The 16,330-nt window shown below is 39.6% G+C and overlaps 41 non-coding genes across 41 annotated transcripts; all 41 read right to left on the reverse strand.

Moving 5' to 3' along the window:
- Positions 1 to 269: 269 nt before the first annotated feature.
- trnaq-cug (transfer RNA glutamine (anticodon CUG)) lies at positions 270 to 341 on the reverse strand. The gene has a single exon. It is a non-coding gene; the product is annotated as a tRNA-Gln (tRNA).
- Positions 342 to 452: 111 nt separating this feature from the next.
- trnaq-uug (transfer RNA glutamine (anticodon UUG)) lies at positions 453 to 524 on the reverse strand. The gene has a single exon. It is a non-coding gene; the product is annotated as a tRNA-Gln (tRNA).
- A 524-nt stretch (positions 525 to 1,048) lies between these two features.
- On the reverse strand, positions 1,049 to 1,120 carry trnaq-cug (transfer RNA glutamine (anticodon CUG)). The gene has a single exon. It is a non-coding gene; the product is annotated as a tRNA-Gln (tRNA).
- A 111-nt stretch (positions 1,121 to 1,231) lies between these two features.
- trnaq-uug (transfer RNA glutamine (anticodon UUG)) lies at positions 1,232 to 1,303 on the reverse strand. Its single transcript has one exon. It is a non-coding gene; the product is annotated as a tRNA-Gln (tRNA).
- Positions 1,304 to 1,827: 524 nt separating this feature from the next.
- On the reverse strand, positions 1,828 to 1,899 carry trnaq-cug (transfer RNA glutamine (anticodon CUG)). The gene has a single exon. It is a non-coding gene; the product is annotated as a tRNA-Gln (tRNA).
- A 111-nt stretch (positions 1,900 to 2,010) lies between these two features.
- trnaq-uug (transfer RNA glutamine (anticodon UUG)) lies at positions 2,011 to 2,082 on the reverse strand. The gene has a single exon. It is a non-coding gene; the product is annotated as a tRNA-Gln (tRNA).
- A 524-nt stretch (positions 2,083 to 2,606) lies between these two features.
- trnaq-cug (transfer RNA glutamine (anticodon CUG)) lies at positions 2,607 to 2,678 on the reverse strand. The gene has a single exon. It is a non-coding gene; the product is annotated as a tRNA-Gln (tRNA).
- A 111-nt stretch (positions 2,679 to 2,789) lies between these two features.
- trnaq-uug (transfer RNA glutamine (anticodon UUG)) lies at positions 2,790 to 2,861 on the reverse strand. Its single transcript has one exon. It is a non-coding gene; the product is annotated as a tRNA-Gln (tRNA).
- Positions 2,862 to 3,568: 707 nt separating this feature from the next.
- trnaq-uug (transfer RNA glutamine (anticodon UUG)) lies at positions 3,569 to 3,640 on the reverse strand. The gene has a single exon. It is a non-coding gene; the product is annotated as a tRNA-Gln (tRNA).
- Positions 3,641 to 4,164: 524 nt separating this feature from the next.
- On the reverse strand, positions 4,165 to 4,236 carry trnaq-cug (transfer RNA glutamine (anticodon CUG)). The gene has a single exon. It is a non-coding gene; the product is annotated as a tRNA-Gln (tRNA).
- A 111-nt stretch (positions 4,237 to 4,347) lies between these two features.
- trnaq-uug (transfer RNA glutamine (anticodon UUG)) lies at positions 4,348 to 4,419 on the reverse strand. The gene has a single exon. It is a non-coding gene; the product is annotated as a tRNA-Gln (tRNA).
- A 511-nt stretch (positions 4,420 to 4,930) lies between these two features.
- Positions 4,931 to 5,002, reverse strand: trnaq-cug (transfer RNA glutamine (anticodon CUG)). Its single transcript has one exon. It is a non-coding gene; the product is annotated as a tRNA-Gln (tRNA).
- Positions 5,003 to 5,113: 111 nt separating this feature from the next.
- Positions 5,114 to 5,185, reverse strand: trnaq-uug (transfer RNA glutamine (anticodon UUG)). The gene has a single exon. It is a non-coding gene; the product is annotated as a tRNA-Gln (tRNA).
- A 524-nt stretch (positions 5,186 to 5,709) lies between these two features.
- Positions 5,710 to 5,781, reverse strand: trnaq-cug (transfer RNA glutamine (anticodon CUG)). The gene has a single exon. It is a non-coding gene; the product is annotated as a tRNA-Gln (tRNA).
- Positions 5,782 to 5,892: 111 nt separating this feature from the next.
- On the reverse strand, positions 5,893 to 5,964 carry trnaq-uug (transfer RNA glutamine (anticodon UUG)). Its single transcript has one exon. It is a non-coding gene; the product is annotated as a tRNA-Gln (tRNA).
- A 511-nt stretch (positions 5,965 to 6,475) lies between these two features.
- On the reverse strand, positions 6,476 to 6,547 carry trnaq-cug (transfer RNA glutamine (anticodon CUG)). The gene has a single exon. It is a non-coding gene; the product is annotated as a tRNA-Gln (tRNA).
- Positions 6,548 to 6,658: 111 nt separating this feature from the next.
- trnaq-uug (transfer RNA glutamine (anticodon UUG)) lies at positions 6,659 to 6,730 on the reverse strand. The gene has a single exon. It is a non-coding gene; the product is annotated as a tRNA-Gln (tRNA).
- Positions 6,731 to 7,254: 524 nt separating this feature from the next.
- Positions 7,255 to 7,326, reverse strand: trnaq-cug (transfer RNA glutamine (anticodon CUG)). Its single transcript has one exon. It is a non-coding gene; the product is annotated as a tRNA-Gln (tRNA).
- A 111-nt stretch (positions 7,327 to 7,437) lies between these two features.
- On the reverse strand, positions 7,438 to 7,509 carry trnaq-uug (transfer RNA glutamine (anticodon UUG)). Its single transcript has one exon. It is a non-coding gene; the product is annotated as a tRNA-Gln (tRNA).
- Positions 7,510 to 8,020: 511 nt separating this feature from the next.
- trnaq-cug (transfer RNA glutamine (anticodon CUG)) lies at positions 8,021 to 8,092 on the reverse strand. Its single transcript has one exon. It is a non-coding gene; the product is annotated as a tRNA-Gln (tRNA).
- Positions 8,093 to 8,203: 111 nt separating this feature from the next.
- trnaq-uug (transfer RNA glutamine (anticodon UUG)) lies at positions 8,204 to 8,275 on the reverse strand. Its single transcript has one exon. It is a non-coding gene; the product is annotated as a tRNA-Gln (tRNA).
- A 524-nt stretch (positions 8,276 to 8,799) lies between these two features.
- On the reverse strand, positions 8,800 to 8,871 carry trnaq-cug (transfer RNA glutamine (anticodon CUG)). Its single transcript has one exon. It is a non-coding gene; the product is annotated as a tRNA-Gln (tRNA).
- A 111-nt stretch (positions 8,872 to 8,982) lies between these two features.
- On the reverse strand, positions 8,983 to 9,054 carry trnaq-uug (transfer RNA glutamine (anticodon UUG)). Its single transcript has one exon. It is a non-coding gene; the product is annotated as a tRNA-Gln (tRNA).
- A 524-nt stretch (positions 9,055 to 9,578) lies between these two features.
- trnaq-cug (transfer RNA glutamine (anticodon CUG)) lies at positions 9,579 to 9,650 on the reverse strand. The gene has a single exon. It is a non-coding gene; the product is annotated as a tRNA-Gln (tRNA).
- A 111-nt stretch (positions 9,651 to 9,761) lies between these two features.
- On the reverse strand, positions 9,762 to 9,833 carry trnaq-uug (transfer RNA glutamine (anticodon UUG)). The gene has a single exon. It is a non-coding gene; the product is annotated as a tRNA-Gln (tRNA).
- Positions 9,834 to 10,357: 524 nt separating this feature from the next.
- trnaq-cug (transfer RNA glutamine (anticodon CUG)) lies at positions 10,358 to 10,429 on the reverse strand. Its single transcript has one exon. It is a non-coding gene; the product is annotated as a tRNA-Gln (tRNA).
- A 111-nt stretch (positions 10,430 to 10,540) lies between these two features.
- Positions 10,541 to 10,612, reverse strand: trnaq-uug (transfer RNA glutamine (anticodon UUG)). The gene has a single exon. It is a non-coding gene; the product is annotated as a tRNA-Gln (tRNA).
- A 511-nt stretch (positions 10,613 to 11,123) lies between these two features.
- Positions 11,124 to 11,195, reverse strand: trnaq-cug (transfer RNA glutamine (anticodon CUG)). Its single transcript has one exon. It is a non-coding gene; the product is annotated as a tRNA-Gln (tRNA).
- Positions 11,196 to 11,306: 111 nt separating this feature from the next.
- Positions 11,307 to 11,378, reverse strand: trnaq-uug (transfer RNA glutamine (anticodon UUG)). The gene has a single exon. It is a non-coding gene; the product is annotated as a tRNA-Gln (tRNA).
- Positions 11,379 to 11,902: 524 nt separating this feature from the next.
- On the reverse strand, positions 11,903 to 11,974 carry trnaq-cug (transfer RNA glutamine (anticodon CUG)). The gene has a single exon. It is a non-coding gene; the product is annotated as a tRNA-Gln (tRNA).
- Positions 11,975 to 12,085: 111 nt separating this feature from the next.
- trnaq-uug (transfer RNA glutamine (anticodon UUG)) lies at positions 12,086 to 12,157 on the reverse strand. The gene has a single exon. It is a non-coding gene; the product is annotated as a tRNA-Gln (tRNA).
- Positions 12,158 to 12,668: 511 nt separating this feature from the next.
- On the reverse strand, positions 12,669 to 12,740 carry trnaq-cug (transfer RNA glutamine (anticodon CUG)). The gene has a single exon. It is a non-coding gene; the product is annotated as a tRNA-Gln (tRNA).
- Positions 12,741 to 12,851: 111 nt separating this feature from the next.
- trnaq-uug (transfer RNA glutamine (anticodon UUG)) lies at positions 12,852 to 12,923 on the reverse strand. The gene has a single exon. It is a non-coding gene; the product is annotated as a tRNA-Gln (tRNA).
- A 524-nt stretch (positions 12,924 to 13,447) lies between these two features.
- On the reverse strand, positions 13,448 to 13,519 carry trnaq-cug (transfer RNA glutamine (anticodon CUG)). The gene has a single exon. It is a non-coding gene; the product is annotated as a tRNA-Gln (tRNA).
- A 111-nt stretch (positions 13,520 to 13,630) lies between these two features.
- On the reverse strand, positions 13,631 to 13,702 carry trnaq-uug (transfer RNA glutamine (anticodon UUG)). Its single transcript has one exon. It is a non-coding gene; the product is annotated as a tRNA-Gln (tRNA).
- A 524-nt stretch (positions 13,703 to 14,226) lies between these two features.
- Positions 14,227 to 14,298, reverse strand: trnaq-cug (transfer RNA glutamine (anticodon CUG)). The gene has a single exon. It is a non-coding gene; the product is annotated as a tRNA-Gln (tRNA).
- A 111-nt stretch (positions 14,299 to 14,409) lies between these two features.
- Positions 14,410 to 14,481, reverse strand: trnaq-uug (transfer RNA glutamine (anticodon UUG)). Its single transcript has one exon. It is a non-coding gene; the product is annotated as a tRNA-Gln (tRNA).
- Positions 14,482 to 15,005: 524 nt separating this feature from the next.
- On the reverse strand, positions 15,006 to 15,077 carry trnaq-cug (transfer RNA glutamine (anticodon CUG)). Its single transcript has one exon. It is a non-coding gene; the product is annotated as a tRNA-Gln (tRNA).
- Positions 15,078 to 15,188: 111 nt separating this feature from the next.
- On the reverse strand, positions 15,189 to 15,260 carry trnaq-uug (transfer RNA glutamine (anticodon UUG)). The gene has a single exon. It is a non-coding gene; the product is annotated as a tRNA-Gln (tRNA).
- Positions 15,261 to 15,784: 524 nt separating this feature from the next.
- trnaq-cug (transfer RNA glutamine (anticodon CUG)) lies at positions 15,785 to 15,856 on the reverse strand. The gene has a single exon. It is a non-coding gene; the product is annotated as a tRNA-Gln (tRNA).
- Positions 15,857 to 15,967: 111 nt separating this feature from the next.
- Positions 15,968 to 16,039, reverse strand: trnaq-uug (transfer RNA glutamine (anticodon UUG)). The gene has a single exon. It is a non-coding gene; the product is annotated as a tRNA-Gln (tRNA).
- Positions 16,040 to 16,330: the final 291 nt, after the last annotated feature.

Genomic DNA, 16,330 nt, shown 5'->3' on the forward strand with positions numbered 1-16,330 from the left:
ACAGAGAAAATATTTTCTGGACAGAAACGGTATCACCTGGGCTACCCTACCATGTAACATCTTGAAAAAAATCTTAATTATTTTCAGTTCATTGGGGGGCAGCAAGTTTTCAATTAATAAATGTACTAGGCATTCATATTAAAAATGTCCTGCAGGCTGGCCATTCATGCGTACCAAAGACTGCTTATCGACTCCCACCCTCTTGTTTCTTTCACACAAGGGTATTTTAAAGTTGACAGGAGAGCAGTATGTCAATACAGAATGAAGGTAGGTCCTGCCGAGATTTGAACTCGGATCGCAGGATTCAGAGTCCTGAGTGCTAACCATTACACCATAGAACCCCATAGCAATTATTGAAGTGTTCAGATTTTCCTGTCATTTGTTCACCGGATAAACAGCTAGAAATGAGATTATTGGTAGGCCACGTGAATAATTCAGCACAAAAGCTAGAAAGGTTCTACTGAGATTTGAACTCGGATCACTGGATTCAAAGTCCAGAGTGCTAACCATTACACCATAGAACCATATTATACATCCATTTGGGAATTGTACAGAAAAAAATTTACGCGTTTTAATTAGCAAATGTGGACTGTCGTTCCTATCACGTGTTGCAAATACTTTCAACAATCGTTGGACAGCTATATTCCAGTTCCACGGGGCAGATTAATTCACATGGTAGGTCCTACCGAGATTTGAACTCAGATTGCAAGATCCAGAGTGATAACCTTTACAGCATAGAATGCTGGTTCAGATTTTACTGTCCTTTTTTCACAGGAAAAACAGAGAAAATATTTTCTGGACAGAAACGGTATCACCTGGGCTACCCTACCATGTAACATCTTGAAAAAAATCTTAATTATTTTCAGTTCATTGGGGGGCAGCAAGTTTTCAATTAATAAATGTACTAGGCATTCATATTAAAAATGTCCTGCAGGCTGGCCATTCATGCGTACCAAACACTGCTTATCGACTCCCACCCACTTGTTTCTTTCACACAAGGCTATTTGAAAGTTGACAGGAGAGCAGTATGTCAATGCTGAATGAAGGTAGGTCCTACCGAGATTTGAACTCGGATCGCAGGATTCAGAGTCCTTAGTGCTAACCATTACACCATAGAACCCCATAGTAATTATTGAAGTGTTCAGATTTTCCTGTCATTTGTTCACCGGATAAACAGCTAGAAATGAGATTATTGGTAGGCCACGTGAATAATTCAGCACAAAAGCTAGAAAGGTTCTACTGAGATTTGAACTCGGATCACTGGATTCAAAGTCCAGAGTGCTAACCATTACACCATAGAACCATATTATACATCCATTTGGGAATTGTACAGAAAAAAAATTACGCGTTTTAATTAGCAAATGTGGACTGTCGTTCCTATCACGTGTTGCAAATACTTTCAACAATCGTTGGACAGCTATATTCCAGTTCCACGGGGCAGATTAATTCACATGGTAGGTCCTACCGAGATTTGAACTCAGATTGCAAGATCCAGAGTGATAACCTTTACAGCATAGAATGCTGGTTCAGATTTTACTGTCCTTGGTTCACAGGAAAAACAGAGAAAATATTTTCTGGACAGAAACGGTATCACCTGGGCTACCCTACCATGTAACATCTTGAAAAAAATCTTAATTATTTTCAGTTCATTGGGGGGCAGCAAGTTTTCAATTAATAAATGTACTAGGCATTCATATTAAAAATGTCCTGCAGGCTGGCCATTCATGCGTACCAAAGACTGCTTATCGACTCCCACCCACTTGTTTCTTTCACACAAGGCTATTTTAAAGTTGACAGGAGAGCTGTATGTCAATGCAGAATGAAGGTAGGTCCTACCGAGATTTGAACTCGGATCGCAGGATTCAGAGTCCTTAGTGCTAACCATTACACCATAGAACCCCATAGTAATTATTGAAGTGTTCAGATTTTCCTGTCATTTGTTCACCGGATAAACAGCTAGAAATGAGATTATTGGTAGGCGACGTGAATAATTCAGCACAAAAGCTAGAAAGGTTCTACTGAGATTTGAACTCGGATCACTGGATTCAAAGTCCAGAGTGCTAACCATTACACCATAGAACCATATTATACATCCATTTGGGAATTGTACAGAAAAAAAATTACGCGTTTTAATTAGCAAATGTGGACTGTCGTTCCTATCACGTGTTGCAAATACTTTCAACAATCGTTGGACAGCTATATTCCAGTTCCACGGGGCAGATTAATTCACATGGTAGGTCCTACCGAGATTTGAACTCAGATTGCAAGATCCAGAGTGATAACCTTTACAGCATAGAATGCTGGTTCAGATTTTACTGTCCTTGGTTCACAGGAAAAACAGAGAAAATATTTTCTGGACAGAAACGGTATCACCTGGGCTACCCTACCATGTAACATCTTGAAAAAAATCTTTATTATTTTCAGTTCATTGGGGGGCAGCAAGTTTTCAATTAATAAATGTACTAGGCATTCATATTAAAAATGTCCTGCAGGCTGGCCATTCATGCGTACCAAAGACTGCTTATCGACTCCCACCCACTTGTTTCTTTCACACAAGGCTATTTTAAAGTTGACAGGAGAGCTGTATGTCAATGCAGAATGAAGGTAGGTCCTACCGAGATTTGAACTCGGATCGCAGGATTCAGAGTCCTTAGTGCTAACCATTACACCATAGAACCCCATAGTAATTATTGAAGTGTTCAGATTTTCCTGTCATTTGTTCACCGGATAAACAGCTAGAAATGAGATTATTGGTAGGCCACGTGAATAATTCAGCACAAAAGCTAGAAAGGTTCTACTGAGATTTGAACTCGGATCACTGGATTCAAAGTCCAGAGTGCTAACCATTACACCATAGAACCATATTATACATCCATTTGGGAATTGTACAGAAAAAAAATTACGCGTTTTAATTAGCAAATGTGGACTGTCGTTCCTATCACGTGTTGCAAATACTTTCAACAATCGTTGGACAGCTATATTCCAGTTCCACGGGGCAGATTAATTCACATGGTAGGTCCTACCGAGATTTGAACTCAGATTGCAAGATCCAGAGTGATAACCTTTACAGCATAGAATGCTGGTTCAGATTTTACTGTCCTTGGTTCACAGGAAAAACAGAGAAAATATTTTCTGGACAGAAACGGTATCACCTGGGCTACCCTACCATGTAACATCTTGAAAAAAATCTTAATTATTTTCAGTTCATTGGGGGGCAGCAAGTTTTCAATTAATAAATGTACTAGGCATTCATATTAAAAATGTCCTGCAGGCTGGCCATTCATGCGTACCAAAGACTGCTTATCGACTCCCACCCACTTGTTTCTTTCGCACAAGGCTATTTTAAAGTTGACAGGAGAGCTGTATGTCAATGCAGAATGAAGGTAGGTCCTACGGAGATTTGAACTCGGATTGCAGGATTCAGAGTCCTGAGTGCTAACCATTACACCATAGAACCCCATAGTAATTATTGAAGTGTTCAGATTTTCCTGTCATTTGTTCACCGGATAAACAGCTAGAAATGAGATTATTGGTAGGCCACGTGAATAATTCAGCACAAACGCTAGAAAGGTTCTACCGAGATTTGAACTCGGATCACTGGATTCAAAGTCCAGAGTGCTAACCATTACACCATAGAACCATATTATACATCCATTTGGGAATTGTACAGAAAAAAAATTACGTGTTTTAATTAGCAAATGTGGACTGTCGTTCCTATCACGTGTTGCAAATACTTTCAACAATCGTTGGACAGCTATATTCCAGTTCCACGGGGCAGATTAATTCACATGGTAGGTCCTACCGAGATTTGAACTCAGATTGCAAGATCCAGAGTGATAACCTTTACAGCATAGAATGCTGGTTCAGATTTTACTGTCCTTGGTTCACAGGAAAAACAGAGAAAATATTTTCTGGACAGAAACGGTATCACCTGGGCTACCCTACCATGTAACATCTTGAAAAAAATCTTAATTATTTTCAGTTCATTGGGGGGCAGCAAGTTTTCAATTAATAAATGTACTAGGCATTCATATTAAGAATTTCCTGCAGGCTGGCCATTCATGCGTACCAAAGACTGCTTATCGACTCCCACCCACTTGTTTCTTTCACACAAGGCTATTTTAAAGTTGACAGGAGAGCTGTATGTCAATGCAGAATGAAGGTAGGTCCTACCGAGATTTGAACTCGGATCGCAGGATTCAGAGTCCTTAGTGCTAACCATTACACCATAGAACCCCATAGTAATTATTGAAGTGTTCAGATTTTCCTGTCATTTGTTCACCGGATAAACAGCTAGAAATGAGATTATTGGTAGGCCACGTGAATAATTCAGCACAAAAGCTAGAAAGGTTCTACTGAGATTTGAACTCGGATCACTGGATTCAAAGTCCAGAGTGCTAACCATTACACCATAGAACCATATTATACATCCATTTGGGAATTGTACAGAAAAAAAATTACGCGTTTTAATTAGCAAATGTGGACTGTCGTTCCTATCACGTGTTGCAAATACTTTCAACAATCGTTGGACAGCTATATTCCAGTTCCACGGGGCAGATTAATTCACATGGTAGGTCCTACCGAGATTTGAACTCAGATTGCAAGATCCAGAGTGATAACCTTTACAGCATAGAATGCTGGTTCAGATTTTACTGTCCTTGGTTCACAGGAAAAACAGAGAAAATATTTTCTGGACAGAAACGGTATCACCTGGGCTACCCTACCATGTTACATCTTGAAAAAAATCTTAATTATTTTCAGTTCATTGGGGGGCAGCAAGTTTTCAATTAATAAATGTACTAGGCATTCATATTAAAAATTTCCTGCAGGCTGGCCATTCATGCGTACCAAAGACTGCTTATCGACTCTCACCCACTTGTTTCTTTCACACAAGGCTATTTTAAAGTTGACAGGAGAGCAGTATGAAGGTAGGTCCTACCGAGATTTGAACTCAGATCGCAGGATTCAGAGTCCTGAGTGCTAACCATTACACCATAGAACCCCATAATAATTATTGAAGTGTTCAGATTTTCCTGTCATTTGTTCACCGGATAAACAGCTAGAAATGAGATTATTGGTAGGCCACGTGAATAATTCAGCACAAAAGCCAGAAAGGTTCTATCGAGATTTGAACTCGGATCAATGGATTCAAAGTCCAGAGTGCTAACCATTACACCATAGAACCATATTATGCATCCATTTGGGAATTGTACAGAAAAAAAATTACGCGTTTTAATTAGCAAATGTGGACTGTCGTTCCTATCACGTGTTGCAAATACTTTCAACAATCGTTGGACAGCTATATTCCAGTTCCACGGGGCAGATTAATTCACATGGTAGGTCCTACCGAGATTTGAACTCAGATTGCAAGATCCAGAGTGATAACCTTTACAGCATAGAATGCTGGTTCAGATTTTACTGTCCTTGGTTCACAGGAAAAACAGAGAAAATATTTTCTGGACAGAAACGGTATCACCTGGGCTACCCTACCATGTAACATCTTGAAAAAAATCTTAATTATTTTCAGTTCATTGGGGGGCAGCAAGTTTTCAATTAATAAATGTACTAGGCATTCATATTAAAAATGTCCTGCAGGCTGGCCATTCATGCGTACCAAAGACTGCTTATCGACTCCCACCCACTTGTTTCTTTCACACAAGGCTTTTTTAAAGTTGACAGGAGAGCAGTATGTCAATGCAGAATGAAGGTAGGTCCTACCGAGATTTGAACTCGGATCGCAGGATTCAGAGTCCTGAGTGCTAACCATTACACCATAGAACCCCATAGTAATTATTGAAGTGTTCAGATTTTCCTGTCATTTGTTCACCGGATAAACAGCTAGAAATGAGATTATTGGTAGGCCACGTGAATAATTCAGCACAAAAGCCAGAAAGGTTCTACCGAGATTTGAACTCGGATCACTGGATTCAAAGTCCAGAGTGCTAACCATTACACCATAGAACCATATTATACATCCATTTGGGAATTGTACAGAAAAAAAAATACGCGTTTTAATTAGCAAATGTGGACTGTCGTTCCTATCACGTGTTGCAAATACTTTCAACAATCGTTGGACAGCTATATTCCAGTTCCACGGGGCAGATTAATTCACATGGTAGGTCCTACCGAGATTTGAACTCAGATTGCAAGATCCAGAGTGATAACCTTTACAGCATAGAATGCTGGTTCAGATTTTACTGTCCTTGGTTCACAGGAAAAACAGAGAAAATATTTTCTGGACAGAAACGGTATCACCTGGGCTACCCTACCATGTTACATCTTGAAAAAAATCTTAATTATTTTCAGTTCATTGGGGGGCAGCAAGTTTTCAATTAATAAATGTACTAGGCATTCATATTAAAAATTTCCTGCAGGCTGGCCATTCATGCGTACCAAAGACTGCTTATCGACTCTCACCCACTTGTTTCTTTCACACAAGGCTATTTTAAAGTTGACAGGAGAGCAGTATGAAGGTAGGTCCTACCGAGATTTGAACTCAGATCGCAGGATTCAGAGTCCTGAGTGCTAACCATTACACCATAGAACCCCATAATAATTATTGAAGTGTTCAGATTTTCCTGTCATTTGTTCACCGGATAAACAGCTAGAAATGAGATTATTGGTAGGCCACGTGAATAATTCAGCACAAAAGCCAGAAAGGTTCTACCGAGATTTGAACTCGGATCACTGGATTCAAAGTCCAGAGTGCTAACCATTACACCATAGAACCATATTATACATCCATTTGGGAATTGTACAGAAAAAAAATTACGCGTTTTAATTAGCAAATGTGGACTGTCGTTCCTATCACGTGTTGCAAATACTTTCAACAATCGTTGGACAGCTATATTCCAGTTCCACGGGGCAGATTAATTCACATGGTAGGTCCTACCGAGATTTGAACTCAGATTGCAAGATCCAGAGTGATAACCTTTACAGCATAGAATGCTGGTTCAGATTTTACTGTCCTTGGTTCACAGGAAAAACAGAGAAAATATTTTCTGGACAGAAACGGTATCACCTGGGCTACCCTACCATGTAACATCTTGAAAAAAATCTTAATTATTTTCAGTTCATTGGGGGGCAGCAAGTTTTCAAATAATAAATGTACTAGGCATTCATATTAAAAATTTCCTGCAGGCTGGCCATTCATGCGTACCAAAGACTGCTTATCGACTCCCACCCACTTGTTTCTTTCACACAAGGCTATTTTAAAGTTGACAGGAGAGCAGTATGTCAATGCAGAATGAAGGTAGGTCCTACCGAGATTTGAACTCTGATCGCAGGATTCAGAGTCCTGAGTGCTAACCATTACACCATAGAACCCCATAGTAATTATTGAAGTGTTCAGATTTTCCTGTCATTTGTTCACCGGATAAACAGCTAGAAATGAGATTATTGGTAGGCCACGTGAATAATTCAGCACAAAAGCTAGAAAGGTTCTACCGAGATTTGAACTCAGATCACCGGATTCAAAGTCCAGAGTGCTAACCATTACACCATAGAACCATATTATACATCCATTTGGGAATTGTACAGAAAAAAAATTACGCGTTTTAATTAGCAAATGTGGACTGTCGTTCCTATCACGTGTTGCAAATACTTTCAACAATCGTTGGACAGCTATATTCCAGTTCCACGGGGCAGATTAATTCACATGGTAGGTCCTACCGAGATTTGAACTCAGATTGCAAGATCCAGAGTGATAACCTTTACAGCATAGAATGCTGGTTCAGATTTTACTGTCCTTGGTTCACAGGAAAAACAGAGAAAATATTTTCTGGACAGAAACGGTATCACCTGGGCTACCCTACCATGTTACATCTTGAAAAAAATCTTAATTATTTTCAGTTCATTGGGGGGCAGCAAGTTTTCAATTAATAAATGTACTTGGCATTCATATTAAAAATTTCCTGCAGGCTGGCCATTCATGCGTACCAAAGACTGCTTATCGACTCCCACCCACTTGTTTCTTTCACACAAGGCTATTTTAAAGTTGACAGGAGAGCAGTATGAAGGTAGGTCCTACCGAGATTTGAACTCAGATCGCAGGATTCAGAGTCCTGAGTGCTAACCATTACACCATAGAACCCCATAGTAATTATTGAAGTGTTCAGATTTTCCTGTCATTTGTTCACCGGATAAACAGCTAGAAATGAGATTATTGGTAGGCCACGTGAATAATTCAGCACAAAAGCCAGAAAGGTTCTATCGAGATTTGAACTCGGATCAATGGATTCAAAGTCCAGAGTGCTAACCATTACACCATAGAACCATATTATGCATCCATTTGGGAATTGTACAGAAAAAAAATTACGCGTTTTAATTAGCAAATGTGGACTGTCGTTCCTATCACGTGTTGCAAATACTTTCAACAATCGTTGGACAGCTATATTCCAGTTCCACGGGGCAGATTAATTCACATGGTAGGTCCTACCGAGATTTGAACTCAGATTGCAAGATCCAGAGTGATAACCTTTACAACATAGACTGCTGGTTCAGATTTGACTGTCCTTGGTTCACAGGAAAAACAGAGAAAATATTTTCTGGACAGAAACGGTATCACCTGGGCTACCCTACCATGTAACATCTTGAAAAAAATCTTAATTATTTTCAGTTCATTGGGGGGCAGCAAGTTTTCAATTAATAAATGTACTAGGCATTCATATTAAAAATGTCCTGCAGGCTGGCCATTCATGCGTACCAAAGACTGCTTATTGACTCCCACCCACTTGTTTCTTTCACACAAGGCTATTTTAAAGTTGACAGGAGAGCAGTATGTCAATGCAGAATGAAGGTAGGTCCTACCGAGATTTGAACTCTGATCGCAGGATTCAGAGTCCTGAGTGCTAACCATTACACCATAGAACCCCATAGTAATTATTGAAGTGTTCAGATTTTCCTGTCATTTGTTCACCGGATAAACAGCTAGAAATGAGATTATTGGTAGGCCACGTGAATAATTCAGCACAAAAGCTAGAAAGGTTCTACCGAGATTTGAACTCAGATCACCGGATTCAAAGTCCAGAGTGCTAACCATTACACCATAGAACCATATTATACATCCATTTGGGAATTGTACAGAAAAAAAATTATGCGTTTTAATTAGCAAATGTGGACTGTCGTTCCTATCACGTGTTGCAAATACTTTCAACAATCGTTGGACAGCTATATTCCAGTTCCACGGGGCAGATTAATTCACATGGTAGGTCCTACCGAGATTTGAACTCAGATTGCTAGATCCAGAGTGATAACCTTTACAGCATAGAATGCTGGTTCAGATTTTACTGTCCTTGGTTCACAGGAAAAACAGAGAAAATATTTTCTGGACAGAAACGGTATCACCTGGGCTACCCTACCATGTTACATCTTGAAAAAAATCTTAATTATTTTCAGTTCATTGGGGGGCAGCAAGTTTTCAATTAATAAATGTACTAGGCATTCATATTAAAAATTTCCTGCAGGCTGGCCATTCATGCGTACCAAAGACTGCTTATCGACTCCCACCCACTTGTTTCTTTCACACAAGGCTATTTTAAAGTTGACAGGAGAGCAGTATGTCAATGCAGAATGAAGGTAGGTCCTACCGAGATTTGAACTCAGATCGCAGGATTCAGAGTCTTGAGTGCTAACCATTACACCATAGAACCCCATAGTAATTATTGAAGTGTTCAGATTTTCCTGTCATTTGTTCACCGGATAAACAGCTAGAAATGAGATTATTGGTAGGCCACGTGAATAATTCAGCACAAAAGACGGAAAGGTTCTACCGAGATTTGAACTCGGATCACTGGATTCAAAGTCCAGAGTGCTAACCATTACACCATAGAACCAAATTATACATCCATTTGGGAATTGTACAGAAAAAAAATTATGCGTTTTAATTAGCAAATGTGGACTGTCGTTCCTATCACGTGTTGCAAATACTTTCAACAATCGTTGGACAGCTATATTCCAGTTCCACGGGGCAGATTAATTCACATGGTAGGTCCTACCGAGATTTGAACTCAGATTGCAAGATCCAGAGTGATAACCTTTACAACATAGACTGCTGGTTCAGATTTGACTGTCCTTGGTTCACAGGAAAAACAGAGAAAATATTTTCTGGACAGAAACGGTATCACCTGGGCTACCCTACCATGTTACATCTTGAAAAAAATCTTAATTATTTTCAGTTCATTGGGGGGCAGCAAGTTTTCAATTAATAAATGTACTAGGCATTCATATTAAAAATTTCCTGCAGGCTGGCCATTCATGCGTACCAAAGACTGCTTATCGACTCCCACCCACTTGTTTCTTTCACACAAGGCTATTTTAAAGTTGACAGGAGAGCAGTATGTCAATGCAGAATGAAGGTAGGTCCTACCGAGATTTGAACTCGGATTGCAGGATTCAGAGTCTTGAGTGCTAACCATTACACCATAGAACCCCATAGTAATTATTGAAGTGTTCAGATTTTCCTGTCATTTGTTCACCGGATAAACAGCTAGAAATGAGATTATTGGTAGGCCACGTGAATAATTCAGCACAAAAGACGGAAAGGTTCTACCGAGATTTGAACTCGGATCACTGGATTCAAAGTCCAGAGTGCTAACCATTAGACCATAGAACCAAATTATACATCCATTTGGGAATTGTACAGAAAAAAAATTATGCGTTTTAATTAGCAAATGTGGACTGTCGTTCCTATCACGTGTTGCAAATACTTTCAACAATCGTTGGACAGCTATATTCCAGTTCCACGGGGCAGATTAATTCACATGGTAGGTCCTACTGAGATTTGAACTCAGATTGCAAGATCCAGAGTGATAACCTTTACAACATAGACTGCTGGTTCAGATTTGACTGTCCTTGGTTCACAGGAAAAACAGAGAAAATATTTTCTGGACAGAAACGGTATCACCTGGGCTACCCTACCATGTTACATCTTGAAAAAAATCTTAATTATTTTCAGTTCATTGGGGGGCAGCAAGTTTTCAATTAATAAATGTACTAGGCATTCATATTAAAAATTTCCTGCAGGCTGGCCATTCATGCGTACCAAAGACTGCTTATCGACTCCCACCCACTTGTTTCTTTCACACAAGGCTATTTTAAAGTTGACAGGAGAGCAGTATGAAGGTAGGTCCTACCGAGAATTGAACTCAGATCGCAGGATTCAGAGTCCTGAGTGCTAACCATTACACCATAGAACCCCATAGTAATTATTGAAGTGTTCAGATTTTCCTGTCATTTGTTCACCGGATAAACAGCTAGAAATGAGATTATTGGTAGGCCACGTGAATAATTCAGCACAAAAGCCAGAAAGGTTCTATCGAGATTTGAACTCGGATCAATGGATTCAAAGTCCAGAGTGCTAACCATTACACCATAGAACCATATTATGCATCCATTTGGGAATTGTACAGAAAAAAAATTACGCGTTTTAATTAGCAAATGTGGACTGTCGTTCCTATCACGTGTTGCAAATACTTTCAACAATCGTTGGACAGCTATATTCCAGTTCCACGGGGCAGATTAATTCACATGGTAGGTCCTACCGAGATTTGAACTCAGATTACAAGATCCAGAGTGATAACCTTTACAACATAGACTGCTGGTTCAGATTTGACTGTCCTTGGTTCACAGGAAAAACAGAGAAAATATTTTCTGGACAGAAACGGTATCACCTGGGCTACCCTACCATGTAACATCTTGAAAAAAATCTTAATTATTTTCAGTTCATTGGGGGGCAGCAAGTTTTCAATTAATAAATGTACTAGGCATTCATATTAAAAATTTCCTGCAGGCTGGCCATTCATGCGTACCAAAGACTGCTTATCGACTCCCACCCACTTGTTTCTTTCACACAAGGCTATTTTAAAGTTGACAGGAGAGCAGTATGTCAATGCAGAATGAAGGTAGGTCCTACCGAGATTTGAACTCGGATCGCAGGATTCAGAGTCTTGAGTGCTAACCATTACACCATAGAACCCCATAGTAATTATTGAAGTGTTCAGATTTTCCTGTCATTTGTTCACCGGATAAACAGCTAGAAATGAGATTATTGGTAGGCCACGTGAATAATTCAGCACAAAAGACGGAAAGGTTCTACCGAGATTTGAACTCGGATCACTGGATTCAAAGTCCAGAGTGCTAACCATTAGACCATAGAACCAAATTATACATCCATTTGGGAATTGTACAGAAAAAAAATTATGCGTTTTAATTAGCAAATGTGGACTGTCGTTCCTATCACGTGTTGCAAATACTTTCAACAATCGTTGGACAGCTATATTCCAGTTCCACGGGGCAGATTAATTCACATGGTAGGTCCCCCCGAGATTTGAACTCAGATTGCAAGATCCAGAGTGATAACCTTTACAGCATAGAATGCTGGTTCAGATTTTACTGTCCTTGGTTCACAGGAAAAACAGAGAAAATATTTTCTGGACAGAAACGGTATCACCTGGGCTACCCTACCATGTAACATCTTGAAAAAAATCTTAATTATTTTCAGTTCATTGGGGGGCAGCAAGTTTTCAATTAATAAATGTACTAGGCATTCATATTAAAAATTTCCTGCAGGCTGGCCATTCATGCGTACCAAAGACTGCTTATCGACTCCCACCCACTTGTTTCTTTCACACAAGGCTATTTTAAAGTTGACAGGAGAGCAGTATGAAGGTAGGTCCTACCGAGATTTGAACTCTGATCGCAGGATTCAGAGTCCTGAGTGCTAACCATTACACCATAGAACCCCATAGTAATTATTGAAGTGTTCAGATTTTCCTGTCATTTGTTCACCGGATAAACAGCTAGAAATGAGATTATTGGTAGGCCACGTGAATAATTCAGCACAAAAGCTAGAAAGGTTCTACCGAGATTTGAACTCAGATCACCGGATTCAAAGTCCAGAGTGCTAACCATTACACCATAGAACCATATTATACATCCATTTGGGAATTGTACAGAAAAAAAATTACGCGTTTTAATTAGCAAATGTGGACTGTCGTTCCTATTACGTGTTGCAAATACTTTCAACAATCGTTGGACAGCTATATTCCAGTTCCACGGGGCAGATTAATTCACATGGTAGGTCCTACCGAGATTTGAACTCAGATTGCTAGATCCAGAGTGATAACCTTTACAGCATAGAATGCTGGTTCAGATTTTACTGTCCTTGGTTCACAGGAAAAACAGAGAAAATATTTTCTGGACAGAAACGGTATCACCTGGGCTACCCTACCATGTTACATCTTGAAAAAAATCGTAATTATTTTCAGTTCATTGGGGGGCAGCAAGTTTTCAATTAATAAATGTACTAGGCATTCATATTAAAAATTTCCTGCAGGCTGGCCATTCATGCGTACCAAAGACTGCTTATCGACTCCCACCCACTTGTTTCTTTCACACAAGGCTATTTTAAAGTTGACAGGAGAGCAGTATGTCAATGCAGAATGAAGGTAGGTCCTACCGAGATTTGAACTCGGATCGCAGGATTCAGAGTCCTGAGTGCTAACCATTACACCATAGAACCCCATAGTAATTATTGAAGTGTTCAGATTTTCCTGTCATTTGTTCACCGGATAAACAGCTAGAAATGAGATTATTGGTAGGCCACGTGAATAATTCAGCACAAAAGACGGAAAGGTTCTACCGAGATTTGAACTCGGATCACTGGATTCAAAGTCCAGAGTGCTAACCATTACACCATAGAACCATATTATACATCCATTTGGGAATTGTACAGAAAAAAAATTATGCGTTTTAATTAGCAAATGTGGACTGTCGTTCCTATCACGTGTTGCAAATACTTTCAACAATCGTTGGACAGCTATATTCCAGTTCCACGGGGCAGATTAATTCACATGGTAGGTCCCCCCGAGATTTGAACTCAGATTGCAAGATCCAGAGTGATAACCTTTACAGCATAGAATGCTGGTTCAGATTTTACTGTCCTTGGTTCACAGGAAAAACAGAGAAAATATTTTCTGGACAGAAACGGTATCACCTGGGCTACCCTACCATGTAACATCTTGAAAAAAATCTTAATTATTTTCAGTTCATTGGGGGGCAGCAAGTTTTCAATTAATAAATGTACTAGGCATTCATATTAAAAATTTCCTGCAGGCTGGCCATTCATGCGTACCAAAGACTGCTTATCGACTCCCACCCACTTGTTTCTTTCACACAAGGCTATTTTAAAGTTGACAGGAGAGCAGTATGTCACTGCAGAATGAAGGTAGGTCCTACCGAGATTTGAACTCGGATCGCAGGATTCAGAGTCTTGAGTGCTAACCATTACACCATAGAACCCCATAGTAATTATTGAAGTGTTCAGATTTTCCTGTCATTTGTTCACCGGATAAACAGCTAGAAATGAGATTATTGGTAGGCCACGTGAATAATTCAGCACAAAAGCTAGAAAGGTTCTACCGTGATTTGAACTCAGATCACTGGATTCAAAGTCCAGAGTGCTAACCATTACACCATAGAACCATATTATACATCCATTTGGGAATTGTACAGAAAAAAAATTACGCGTTTTAATTAGCAAATGTGGACTGTCGTTCCTATCACGTGTTGCAAATACTTTCAACAATCGTTGGACAGCTATATTCCAGTTCCACGGGGAAGATTAATTCACATGGTAGGTCCTACCGAGATTTGAACTCAGATTGCAAGATCCAGAGTGATAACCTTTACAGCATAGAATGCTGGTTCAGATTTTACTGTCCTTGGTTCACAGGAAAAACAGAGAAAATATTTTCTGGACAGAAACGGTATCACCTGGGCTACCCTACCATGTAACATCTTGAAAAAAATCTTAATTATTTTCAGTTCATTGGGGGGCAGCAAGTTTTCAATTAATAAATGTACTAGGCATTCATATTAAAAATGTCCTGCAGGCTGGCCATTCATGCGTACCAAAGACTGCTTATCGACTCCCACCCACTTGTTTCTTTCACACAAGGCTATTTTAAAGTTGACAGGAGAGCAGTATGTCAATGCAGAATGAAGGTAGGTCCTACCGAGATTTGAACTCGGATCGCAGGATTCAGAGTCCTGAGTGCTAACCATTACACCATAGAACCCCATAGTAATTATTGAAGTGTTCAGATTTTCCTGTCATTTGTTCACCGGATAAACAGCTAGAAATGAGATTATTGGTAGGCCACGTGAATAATTCAGCACAAAAGCTAGAAAGGTTCTACCGAGATTTGAACTCAGATCACCGGATTCAAAGTCCAGAGTGCTAACCATTACACCATAGAACCATATTATACATCCATTTGGGAATTGTACAGAAAAAAAATTACGCGTTTTAATTAGCAAATGTGGACTGTCGTTCCTATCACGTGTTGCAAATACTTTCAACAATCGTTGGACAGCTATATTCCAGTTCCACGGGGAAGATTAATTCACATGGTAGGTCCTACCGAGATTTGAACTCAGATTGCAAGATCCAGAGTGATAACCTTTACAGCATAGAATGCTGGTTCAGATTTTACTGTCCTTGGTTCACAGGAAAAACAGAGAAAATATTTTCTGGACAGAAACGGTATCACCTGGGCTACCCTACCATGTAACATCTTGAAAAAAATCTTAATTATTTTCAGTTCATTGGGGGGCAGCAAGTTTTCAATTAATAAATGTACTAGGCATTCATATTAAAAATGTCCTGCAGGCTGGCCATTCATGCGTACCAAAGACTGCTTATCGACTCCCACCCACTTGTTTCTTTCACACAAGGCTATTTTAAAGTTGACAGGAGAGCAGTATGTCAATGCAGAATGAAGGTAGGTCCTACCGAGATTTGAACTCGGATCGCAGGATTCAGAGTCCTGAGTGCTAACCATTACACCATAGAACCCCATAGTAATTATTGAAGTGTTCAGATTTTCCTGTCATTTGTTCACCGGATAAACAGCTAGAAATGAGATTATTGGTAGGCCACGTGAATAATTCAGCACAAAAGCTAGAAAGGTTCTACCGAGATTTGAACTCAGATCACCGGATTCAAAGTCCAGAGTGCTAACCATTACACCATAGAACCATATTATACATCCATTTGGGAATTGTACAGAAAAAAAATTACGCGTTTTAATTAGCAAATGTGGACTGTCGTTCCTATTACGTGTTGCAAATACTTTCAACAATCGTTGGACAGCTATATTCCAGTTCCACGGGGCAGATTAATTCACATGGTAGGTCCTACCGAGATTTGAACTCAGATTGCTAGATCCAGAGTGATAACCTTTACAGCATAGAATGCTGGTTCAGATTTTACTGTCCTTGGTTCACAGGAAAAACAGAGAAAATATTTTCTGGACAGAAACGGTATCAC

This window comes from Salmo salar, chromosome 04, assembly GCF_965601325.2.
Source record: "Salmo salar chromosome 04, fSalSal1, whole genome shotgun sequence".
Lineage (NCBI taxonomy): Eukaryota > Metazoa > Chordata > Actinopteri > Salmoniformes > Salmonidae > Salmo > Salmo salar.